Source organism: Eptesicus fuscus, chromosome 8 (assembly GCF_027574615.1).
Source record: "Eptesicus fuscus isolate TK198812 chromosome 8, DD_ASM_mEF_20220401, whole genome shotgun sequence".
Taxonomy (NCBI): Eukaryota; Metazoa; Chordata; class Mammalia; order Chiroptera; family Vespertilionidae; genus Eptesicus; species Eptesicus fuscus.
The window spans coordinates 18,050,189-18,061,339 of record NC_072480.1 but is presented as its reverse complement, the minus strand read 5'-3'; positions in this window follow the sequence as shown (position 1 = coordinate 18,061,339).

Sequence of the window (11,151 nt, the reverse complement as noted above, 5' to 3'; positions counted from 1 at the left end):
GCCCCTATGTGCTGGGGCCTTGAGACCTCAACCAAAGGCCTGGCCTGGCGCCAGCACTGATAATTTTGTCTGGGGAAGGTTTAATGGCCTCTCTGAAGTGGGAGTAGTCTTATTTTCCTTATTATTTAAGCAAGCAAGCATTTACAGAAGCCAAATGGCCGGGTTAAAATTTCAAACAGCAGTTTTTATATAAGATGGATGCTTCATTCCCCACTGGTTTTATGTACATGAGTCAAATCATTGACTCTTGGTCATTGTCAGGGAGGGAGTTATATTTACCCCTGAGGACTATAATCTTAATTTTCTGCCTAATAAAGTTAGTGGGCCTGCTTATAAGATAAGGGCCCGGAACAAAAAAATGAAAAAGGATCGCAAGTCAAATTTATAGAAAATATTCCTTTACTAACTTTTGGTTGAGAATATGTTTGTATATTTTCAGAAAACAACTCGGAGACCATGTGGATTCCTGCAACAGAGAGGAATTGACAGGAGCGCTCCAGCCATGAAGACAGAAGAGAAACAGTCCAGAGACGGAAGACGCTGACCATGCCTTGCCATACTAGCAGTCAGCAGATGTGCGTCACTGCAGATTGCCCAGGACCAAACCAGAGAAGGTCGGACCTGCATTACCACCATTTGTCCACCATCCAGAACTGAAATATCATTGCTGTTATGTACACATAAACAACTGTTGGACATAGAAATCGGGACTCAAAAGAACTGTTGGCCCAGAAAGAAACTCACTATAGACTGATTCATTTGTCTCTCAGCATAACCATTATTGCTTGTCTCATTTTCAGTTCCTACAAGTGTATTCCTAGTATCACATGAGCTCACTCATCTAAGGGAAATGATGAACAACATAGACTGAAGAACAAGAACAGCATTGATCAGACTGTCAGACCTCAGAGGGAAGGTAGGGGAGGGTGGGGACAAGGGAGATAGATCAACCAAAGGACTTGTGTGCTTGCATATGAGCCTAACCAGTGATCACGGACAACAGGGGGATGGGGGCATGCGTGTGGGTGGGGGTTGGGGGGGGGGTTGGGGGGGGGGGGCGGTTGATGACAAATATGTGATACCTTAGTCAATAAAGTAATTTTTAAAAAAAGATAAGGGCCCGGAATGAGGGCCAGGAATAATCTTTAGAGAGTCCGAAAAGTCCTGGACTCTCTATTTTTCCTGGGCTGTCTTAAGCCGGGTGTGATGAAACCACGTTGGGATTCCGTTGACCTTGACTGCCGTGGAGGTGGTCCTTTCCAGGTAGGAGTCAGTCCTTAGGTGGCAAATTTCTTTACCCAAACAGAGTCACCAGGGTGGAAGGGATGAACTGAATCAGAAGTTGGTACAGGCAGAGCGTCTCAGATGTGCTTCTGGATTGCTTCCTGGGTAGACTGTAAATCCTGTAAGAACTTGAATAAAGACTGGTTATGGATTTCAGCTTTTCTAGATTGGGTAGGTCAGGGTTTGGAAGAGTCACTAGAATCTGTAGAGGCCCCACTGGTTTTAGGGCAGCCTCCCGGGCAGCTTCATCTGTGGCCTGGTTCCCCCTTGCTTCTGTGGAGACCCCTTACCTTGTAAATAGCACTATGTACTTGAGCCATTGTAAATGCGTAGTTGCTATCAGTATAAATAGTTACAGATTTTTCTTTTGTCCACCAGAGAGCCTGAAACTGGGTGACTCGAGTGTTTGACATTCAGCACTCCAGTGTGTTCCAGAGTAAAGCCTCGAACTCATGTGGGGCAGTTAGGATTAGTTCCTGCCCTAGGGTTAACTTATTTGCTTTTTCGATAAGCATAGGTGTGGCTGCTACCGCCTGGAGGCAAGTATGTTACCCAAATGCAAAGGGGTCAAGTCTTTTGGACAAATAGGCTACTGGCCTTTTCTAAGGGCTGAGACTTTGACTGAGTACCTCTTTGGCTATGCCCCTTCTCTTAAATACTTAGTTACATCTGGTAGCTCTAGTTGGCCCATCATCCTTCCTCTGCTCATGTCTGTCTAACTGTCTAATATATTACTTCAAGGATCCTGGCTCTGAATTTTTTTAGGGAAAATGGACTTTGAATTTCTTCTGTAGCTGCTTTGTGCTGAGGAGGGATGAAGTTTTCTCTCAGAGCCAAGAGATCCTTGCTCTCTGTCAGAGGGATGATGAGGCCTGGGCACAGGAGGAGGTGGGCTTGTGACCTGGCAGAGACAAACTGTAACAAATGGTCCGGTGGAAGGGAAAGAAAACATTTCAGTTTTAATAATCTCTATTGAAATAGAATTTTTCTCCTCAAAATTACCTCTATGTTTATTAAAAGAGCCAAATCAAGACCAATTTACCTATTGTATTTAATTTGGCCTGATTGTTTGCATAAACACAACAAGAATGATAACTAACTACCTTTGCCAGAATTTCATGATTGAATCTTAATGTGCCCCGTAGGGCCAGGAAGCGAAGCCATCCAGCTGCCGTCCAGCCTGCCTGTAGTATCTGCTGAGTTAGGTGAATCCCTCACCTGCAGCGACTCCACCTGGGCCCACGCCCTAGGTTTTAAGGCCCATCTCAGTAGCCCTTCTACTTGTCGTGGCCTAGAGTGCATGGGGGTTCTGCAGGGACTCAGAGGTGTCTTTATTGCTCCCCTTCTACTCTGACCAACCACCAGTGATGGTAGGGCATGGGCCTGACGCTCCAGCGCCAGCCATTTTCAGGGCTCCCAAGCAGGATACCAGGCTTTTCCTTGGCACTCTCATTGGCTTCAAGTCTTCAGAGTTCAGACAGGGCTCTTTAAAACATGATACTCCAGTTAAAGTTTCCGGTCAATAAAACCACTGTTAGAAACCGGTCTTATTGAATTTATGCAAAGAAATGTATTGCCATGATTTATTAAGCATTGCCAAATTTCAGAGGAATTATATAAGGAGAAAAATATACTGATCTGCTTTAAGATCTTCTGATTTTCCTTGTCAGTCCTTTCTATGGATTCTTCAGAGTAATATAACTGTTTTCAAATGGCAAGAAGAAATTCAAAATGTGTCTATATTCAAGTAGACAATTACAGCTGTCCCTGTAGTAGGGTTCCCCCTACTTGACTTGTCCTTAACATTTCATATGGTCTCTGGGAGGGGTGACACGCCCTCTCAGAAAGGACTAAGGGAGCTTTATTCCTTTACAGGGTCTTACATGGCACAGGACCTCACGGCGTCTGTAATTCCTATAACAAAGGGCTGGTACTCACCACTTCCCTCTGTTCCACACAGGCCTTCCCCAGTTTCCTAAAGTTGAGGTTTGTGCCACACCTGACATGGGCATGGTCACACGGGCCTGCAAGACAATATACAGGCTGCCAACTGTCTTTTAATAGAGACCAAAACCAGATGGGTATTTTCCTTGCCCATTTGGGCACCTGCTCTTTTGGCAACTGCATTCAAATCTGTAAGGTTAATGCAATATTATTAACACAATGAAGTACAATATTGGCACTGTGGCCACCTTAGGTAGCCAAATCTTCTGCTACCATATAAGACACATGGTAGGGCTATACAAATATCTTAGAGAGGTGACTAAAGTCTATTCTTGACCTTCCCACACAAAGCAAAATTGTCCTTGTCTCTCTGGAGTCATGTCCATGAAGACGCAGGCATCATCTAAGTCTATTATACAGTTTTCTGCAGGCCACTGTCAGGGCTGTGCATGGTGGCCAGTTCTTCTTTCTAGCCACAAACACAGCCTGTCTAATTTCCCTAAAATTTATTCCGGCATGGCAGAAAGTTGTTTTGCTGTAAACAGGCAGCTTAACCCCTACATAACTGGGCTTGGACATCTGCCTAGAAAGCTGTAATCTATAAGTTTAACATGTGGCCTTAGGTCCTTCCAACCCAACAGGGTCTCTGCCATCCCTCAGGCAGACTCCTCCTCTTTTGGAGAATCTCAAAGTCCTGAAGGCTCCCCGGTCCAGGGAGAGTGCCTTTCCTTTGCTCTTTGACTTTAAGCTGCCAGTCCAAAACAGCCAGAGTTGCAGTTAGAAACAGCTTTGCATATTGCAAAGCGCTTCTGTGGCAGTGGCTTGGGTATTAGGCCCCTTGTCTTCCCGCCAGTCCCCTTTGTGGCAGAGCAGCGACCAGGCCTCTCCCAAGGGAGTGCACTGGGAAGGGATCTCAGCCCCTCCTCTTCCAGCAGCAACAGGTACTGAACCCTTTCAGTACATTTGCAAACAGGGAGCTTCCACTAGCTCTATCTGCTGCTTTCACAGATCCCGGGCTCACGGCTCTATTCCTGGGGCTGCCGGAAGGCCAGTAGCAGTCACTGGCTTCCAGTTTAACTGTTGTAGCCAGCAAGCCAAAGGCCTAAGTCTTTTTTTTTTTTTTTTTTTTGCGGGATGGGAGTAACTTTATTAAGATCGGCTTCCAGGGTCCAGGTGAGGCCATGTGTCCCTGGATCCGGGTGAGGCTGGGTCCCGGGTCCGGGTGAGGCCACGCGCCCCTGGGTCTGGGAGAGGCCACGCACCCCTGGGTCCGGGTGAGGCCATGTGTCCCTGGATCCGGGTGAGGCCTCGCGCACCTGGCTCCGGGTGAGGCCACGCGCCCCTGGGTCTGGGAGAGGCCACGCGCCCCTGGGTCTGGGAGAGGCCACGCGCCCCCGGGTCCGGGTGAGGCCGCGTGCCCCTGAGTCCGGGTGAAGCCGTGCCCCTGGGTCCGGCCAAGACCAAACCAGAGGGAGTCGGACCTCCGTTACCACAATTTGTCCACCATCCAGAGCTGAGGGGTCAGTGCTGGCATGTACACATAAGGAACTGTTGGACATTGAAATTGGGTCTCTAAAGAACTGTTGGTCCAGAAAGAAACTCACTACAGACTGATTCATTTGCCTGTCAGCATAACTATTATTGCTTGTCTCATATTCAGTTCTTATAAGTATATCTCTAGTGACACATGATCTCGCTCATCTAGGGGAAATGATGAACAGCATAGACTGATGAACAAGAACAGGACCAGAAACAAGGAGGCATCGATCGGACTATCGGGCCTCAGAGGGAAGATAGGGGAGGTTGCGGGGAGGGGGAAGAGATCAACCAAAGGACTTGTGTGCATGCATGTGAGCCTATCTAACGGTTGAGTTCAACAGGGGGTTGGGGCATCCGTGGGGAGGGGTGTGGGATGGGAGTGGGGGGGTGAGGACAAATATGTGACACCTTGATCAATAAATAAATTTAAAAATTTTTCATAATAAAAAGGTATGAATACCCTCAAAAAAAAAAAAAAAAAAAAGATCAGCTTCCAGCCTCAATTTTGTTCGCCCAGCCCTGACCCTGGTCACGCCCCCCCCCCTCCCCCGCCACCCTCCTCCTCGTCGTCGTCCTCCAGGTCAAGGCCGGGGTTGCCACAGATCTCGTGCTGCAGCACCCCGCCTAGCAGGGGCACGGCCTCCTCGTCTTCCTCAGGGGGTGGTGGCGGTGGGGGGGTGGGGAACGAGGCGCCAGGGGCTGGTTCTGGGAGTACCAGGGGCTGCGCCCGCATGCTCTCGGCACCCTCCGTTCCTCCTGAAAGGCCTAAGTCTTATATTGCTTGTTGTAAAATGCTCATTACTCACTGGGCAGCAGCGGGGCAGCTCTAGTGTCAGGTAAATGTCTGCTGTCCACCGCTTTTCTCACTGCTGCAACTTCTTCCAGGGCGGTTGCAGGCAGCTCGGGCATCCAGCCCCCCTTCTTTTACCTGGCTCTCTGGGGGGCTGAGTCTGCCTAGCAACCAGTTTTAAATCACCAGGGCAGCTGCAGACTTCAGCTCCGTTCCTCCTCCGCTTGGCTCCTGGGAGGTTAGTTTTTTTTAATGTATTAATTATGCTTGCAGAAAACTTGCGACCTTGAATCTAGTGAAGTTCTGATAAGACCCCTACGCCAGCAGAGTGATCTGCAGCCAATAAAAATTAAAAAAAAAAACCTATCTCTCCCTGCTTCATAATTAACTGCCGACCCCCCACCCCTTTCTTTTTCTGGATTAACCATTTACTCTGTCCTGAAACAAGGCAAATGGTCTGAGATCCTGTATAATTAGGCTTTTTACATTTAAGGATACTTTTTTCTTTCTGTAACCGTTGTTTTCCCTCATAGATGTTTACTCCAAGCCCCTAGAGGATCTTAAATCCTCCTCCTTTACTACCTTGATTTCTCCGACCACCCCTCACCCCCACCCCATCCTGTCTCCCAGTCCAGTTGCTTGTCTCCCTTTCCGATTGTTAGTCAGAGGAAGACAATTCCTACAGAGGGGAGAAATAGAAACAGTGGGAGTTTCAGAGAAAACTACAGACTACCGCTGTAGTAGTCCTCCCTTTCGAAGGCTGAGGTTCAACCTGTGGAGAAAAATGACTCTTAGCCTGGAAAGATAGTGGATGAGGATAAGGGTGTGTAGGAAATTTCTTGCGAACTGAAAGTCTGGATGGCTTCCTGAAAGAAAAGATCTTTAATCCAGTTACAGATACTATTAGAATCAGGATGAGAGAGGAAGGGAAAGACCAGGTTATGTCCTCTATGAGGATCCTAATAAATAACTGAAAACAGCAAGTCAAACAAAATATACAACCACGAAGACAACAGACCACACAAGACACACAACCAGGGTTAACGGGGTCCATAGACAGTTAATAATAACTTCAGCCTTAGTTCTGCCTCAGGTGGCTCAGGTTGGACTATGATGTCACAGGCAGGGACAGGGCCTGTAAATCTCTCCGCCCTGCAGAGCTGTAAGCACTGCCCCTGGAAGTCTCCAACCACCAAAAGAGATAAGAAAGCCATAAATAAAAGTTCTTTGTTCTTTGAAATGTCACAAATTTATACCTTTAAATTAACCCTAGGACTTTAAGATTTCAATTTAATACAGCAAATTCACAAATCTGAGCAAACTGAAACCCTTACTTATACAAACATAGAGATAAATTTTTATTAGCTAAGTGGGCTGATTCCCTCTCTGACTGAGAGCAAAAAGACTCTGAGAAAAAGAAATTTCGCAGCTGCTAAAGACTTTTGCATTCCGTCACAGCAGGTCCGCCCTATCTTTAAATAAACAAATTAAACAATAGAAAGAGATAACAAATACTCTCCTGTATACAGCCAGAAGGCACAAAGTGGCTTTCGGTTCACACAGACCAGTTAAGGAGCAGATAATTATGCCAAGACAGACAAACATCCTACTCACTCTCTCAGTAGAGTAGCCCAGACTGGAGCTAAGCAGATAAACGAAACAATGCCCAACTCCCCAGACAGGCTTGGGGCACTCCAGGCACCCATGCCCCAGAATCTGGAGGAGTTAAGACTGCGTCCAGTCCCCCTTCTCGGTAGCAAATTGGCTAGTCCCACACAAACAAACAGCAGAGTGAACTCAGAATTCCTTAATCGAATCTGAATTCATTCACCTCCAAAGTCCCACATTTATATACTAGCTATTCCGAGTTTTTTACTTCTACCAGATATTTACCCAGAGTTTAAACAGTCCACCTGATTCCTTGTCCTCCTAACCAAACGGGGTCTCGGCTAGTCCCCGAGGAAGTCCTTGACTTCCGGGGAGGTGATCAAGCTCCCTCTTCCACTCACTTGGAGTGGGCTGAACTGACAGAGCCCCTACCTTACCAATTCTGTCGACAGGTCCAAGTGTCCGCCCAGTCTCTCCAGATGCCAGCCAGGTCCTGGGCTGAGGTCCGGGAGCGCCCGGAGTCCCCCGGTTCAATTCTGCTAAATCAGCAGAGCGGCACCTCCTGGAGGCCTATCCGGCTCCCCCGGGCCCCAAACCCGGTCCTCTCACCAGAGGCTAAAAAGCCAAGCATGGGTTGGTTTTCCCAGAATCTCAGGGAACCAATAATGTTACAGAGAACCAGAATAAATCAAGCAATGCTCGGAGAGTTTGGAGTTACATTTATTACGTGCGGGTCCAGAGGAAAATGTCTCCCAAATTCTGGGCCCCAACATGGAGGAATGTTCCCTATTTATATGTTTTTACCTTATTTGTCTCCCAAATATGGGGTGTTTCTGGCCCCTTTTGCAAGTTCTTAAAGAGCCCCTATGTGCTGGGGCCTTGAGACCTCAACCAAAGGCCTGGCCTGGCGCCAGCACTGATAATTTTGTCTGGGGAAGGTTTAATGGCCTCTCTGAAGTGGGAGTAGTCTTATTTTCCTTATTATTTAAGCAAGCAAGCATTTACAGAAGCCAAATGGCCGGGTTAAAATTTCAAACAGCAGTTTTTATATAAGATGGATGCTTCAACATCAGTGATGAGAGAGAACTACTGATTGGCTGCCTCTTGCAGGCCCCCTACTGGGGACTGAGCCCGCAACCCAGGCATGTTCCCTGACTGGAATCAAACCTGGGACCCCTCAGTCCACAGGCCAACACTTTATCCACTGAGCCAAACAGACCAGGATATAACAAGGCCTTTTGGGTGGTATTGTCCTGAAGGTAATAGTTCCACTTGCTAGAATGTTTCTGAATGAATGTGAAAAAAGACAATATCTGGCCCCGAGAGGCACTGGGTCCATGTGTAATAGTCAAGGACAAAATTTGAGAGTGGATTCAGCTACCTGTTAATATCATTCTAATTCTTTCAACTTACTTGTAACATCTCCTCTAATGGCTTTGCTGCTTATAACCCTAATGGTTACATGATAGAATTGTGATGTTCTGAATTTACTAGGCATATGGGGGAATTCTAGCTGTAAGGCAAATGACAAAGAGAACATTTTCTGCTAAAATTTATCTCATGCCTCAGACCTTGGAGTCTGACCTGGTTTTAATAAACTCTATCAACGTGGGATTAGAACAATGATTCTCAGATTTTGATGTGCCTAAAAAATACCAGGTCGCTTGCTTAAATGTCAGTTTCCTGACCCACTTCCAGACATTCTGATTTTGTTCATGTGGATTGGGCAGTAGGTGTCTGAATTTTTAGCACATCCCTCAGAGGATCCTAATGAGCTTGTCTAGGGACCAGAAGCTGAAAACATCCATCTTGAATGAAGCATGTTTGGTGGTGGTTGGGGGATTTGTTTCTGCTGCAGCTGGTCTAGAAGACGCACAAAGAGAATATAGTTCTGCCTATTAAGCAGGTAGGGCTGTCTTGAGGTTTGAACCAGAATTCAAACCATAAGTAAAGGTGGGGTCATAGGTTGGTCTAAGCCAGTGATTTTCAACCTTTTTCATCTCGTAGCACACATAAACTAATTACTAACATTCTGTGACACACCAAAAAAGTATATTACATTTTTGTTGCTCTGACAAAAAAAAAAGTAGGTATAATTTTGACTGATTAAAAAAATGATAGTAGTAGTAATTAGCTACCCTTAAAAAAAAACAACCCAGGAACCTATACTTCTATATAAGGATTTCTGTTACCTTGAAGGAGGTGTGCTATTCTCCAAAAGAACTACTTAAGTTTTATAATTCACTAGAGGCCCCGTGCACGAATTCGTGCATTAGTGGGGTCCCTCGGCCTGGCCTGCGGGATCGGGCTAAAACCGGCTATCTGACATCCCCTGATGGATCCCTGATTGTGAGAGGGCGCCGGCCAGGCCGAGGGACCCCACCAGTGCACGATCGGGCCCGGGGAGGGATGTGGTAGGTTAGCCAGCTGAGGAGGGACCGAGGGAGGATTCCAGGGCATGTCTGGCTTGTCTTGCTCAGTTCTGATCAGCCGGACCCCAGCAGCAAGCTAACCTACTGGTCGGAGCATCTGCCCCCTGGTGGTCAGTGCACATCATAGCAACTGGTCGACTGGTTGATGGTCTGCCCCCTGGTGGTCAGTACACATCGTAGTGAGCGGTTGAGCGGCCTTAGCATATCATTAGCATATTACGCTTTGATTGGTTGAACAGATGACCAGACAACTGGACACTTAGCATATTAGGCTTTTATTATATAGGATATGAGCAAAAATCCAGGGAACATGTGTACGAATGGATATTAAAGGTGTGGGATCATGGTGGAAAAAAAACATAAAATTGTATCAGGCTGAAATTATCAATGTCTGGCATATTATAGGCCCTTAGGAGGGGCCGGGTCTGGCTGCAGTATCTGTTACACTATCAAGTCTCCAGAGTAAGTCTGTGAATCTGATTCAAATAGCCCATGTCCTTCTTTTCTCTCACAGCTTGTAAGTATCCCTCCTTAAGCAGGAAGGGGGCTTGAAAAGCACAGATAGGGGAAGTGTGTTCTTTATTCAACAGTGGGTGAGGGCTAGGTACTCAATACATTGTGAGATTTTTCCTTCTTTTCTATATAATCATTTTTCAATACTCACCTCTTCTTTTCTTTGTCCATCTCTTCTTTAGCTATTGTGTTTTCCCCCAATCCCTGTAAAGACACACACACACACACACACACACACACACACACACACACACAAAACCCATAGATCAAGGCCAAGGTTCTAATTCTTTACTCTAAAGTTCATTACCAGGGTGCTCCAGACTAGTTTAATTTCCTTCTTGCCTGGTCTCATATTTAAATTTATTCCTTGTATATGATCAAAGCTTAAAGCAGCTCTCATCACACACTTGTCCTTTATACATTTTAAGGCCCTCTCCCAAGCTGTGGCACAAGAATGCAACCTTTCTTTTCAACACATGCATCGTCTTCCATCTTTCCTATTAGTTTATCCAGCTGGTCTCAGAGGCCTACTGGCTTTTACTGGCCATATACTCACAGACATAGAATTTCTTCAATTATGTGCATGGATCAGATGCATGATTCAATACATTACTTGCCATTCTTGCAATATCTTATTGTTTGTTTTTCTTCAGGAAATATTCATTCAGCCAAAGCCTATTGAAATCTGTCAATAGCACTGTGCTAGATGTTGTGGATATAAAACAAATAAAGCACTATTTCAGCCTAGGAGGTGCTCATAGTCTAGAAAGAAAAGGCAGCATGTAAACATGTATATTATAATGTGATGTCAAGTAAAATGAACTTCCGCTGGAGGAGTTGATAGAAGGCCTCAGGGGATGTGACACTTCTATTTGTCTTGAAACCTAAGTGGGAGTTGGCCCATCAGAGGATGGGGAGAGAGTTAGGGTAAGGGCAGAATAGAACATCAGAGTAAAAAGGATCCAGTGTGCAGAGGCTCTGAAAAAAAATTGAGGAAGATACAGACATTTTTGGGGAGATCTAATGGGATCAGTGTAGTTG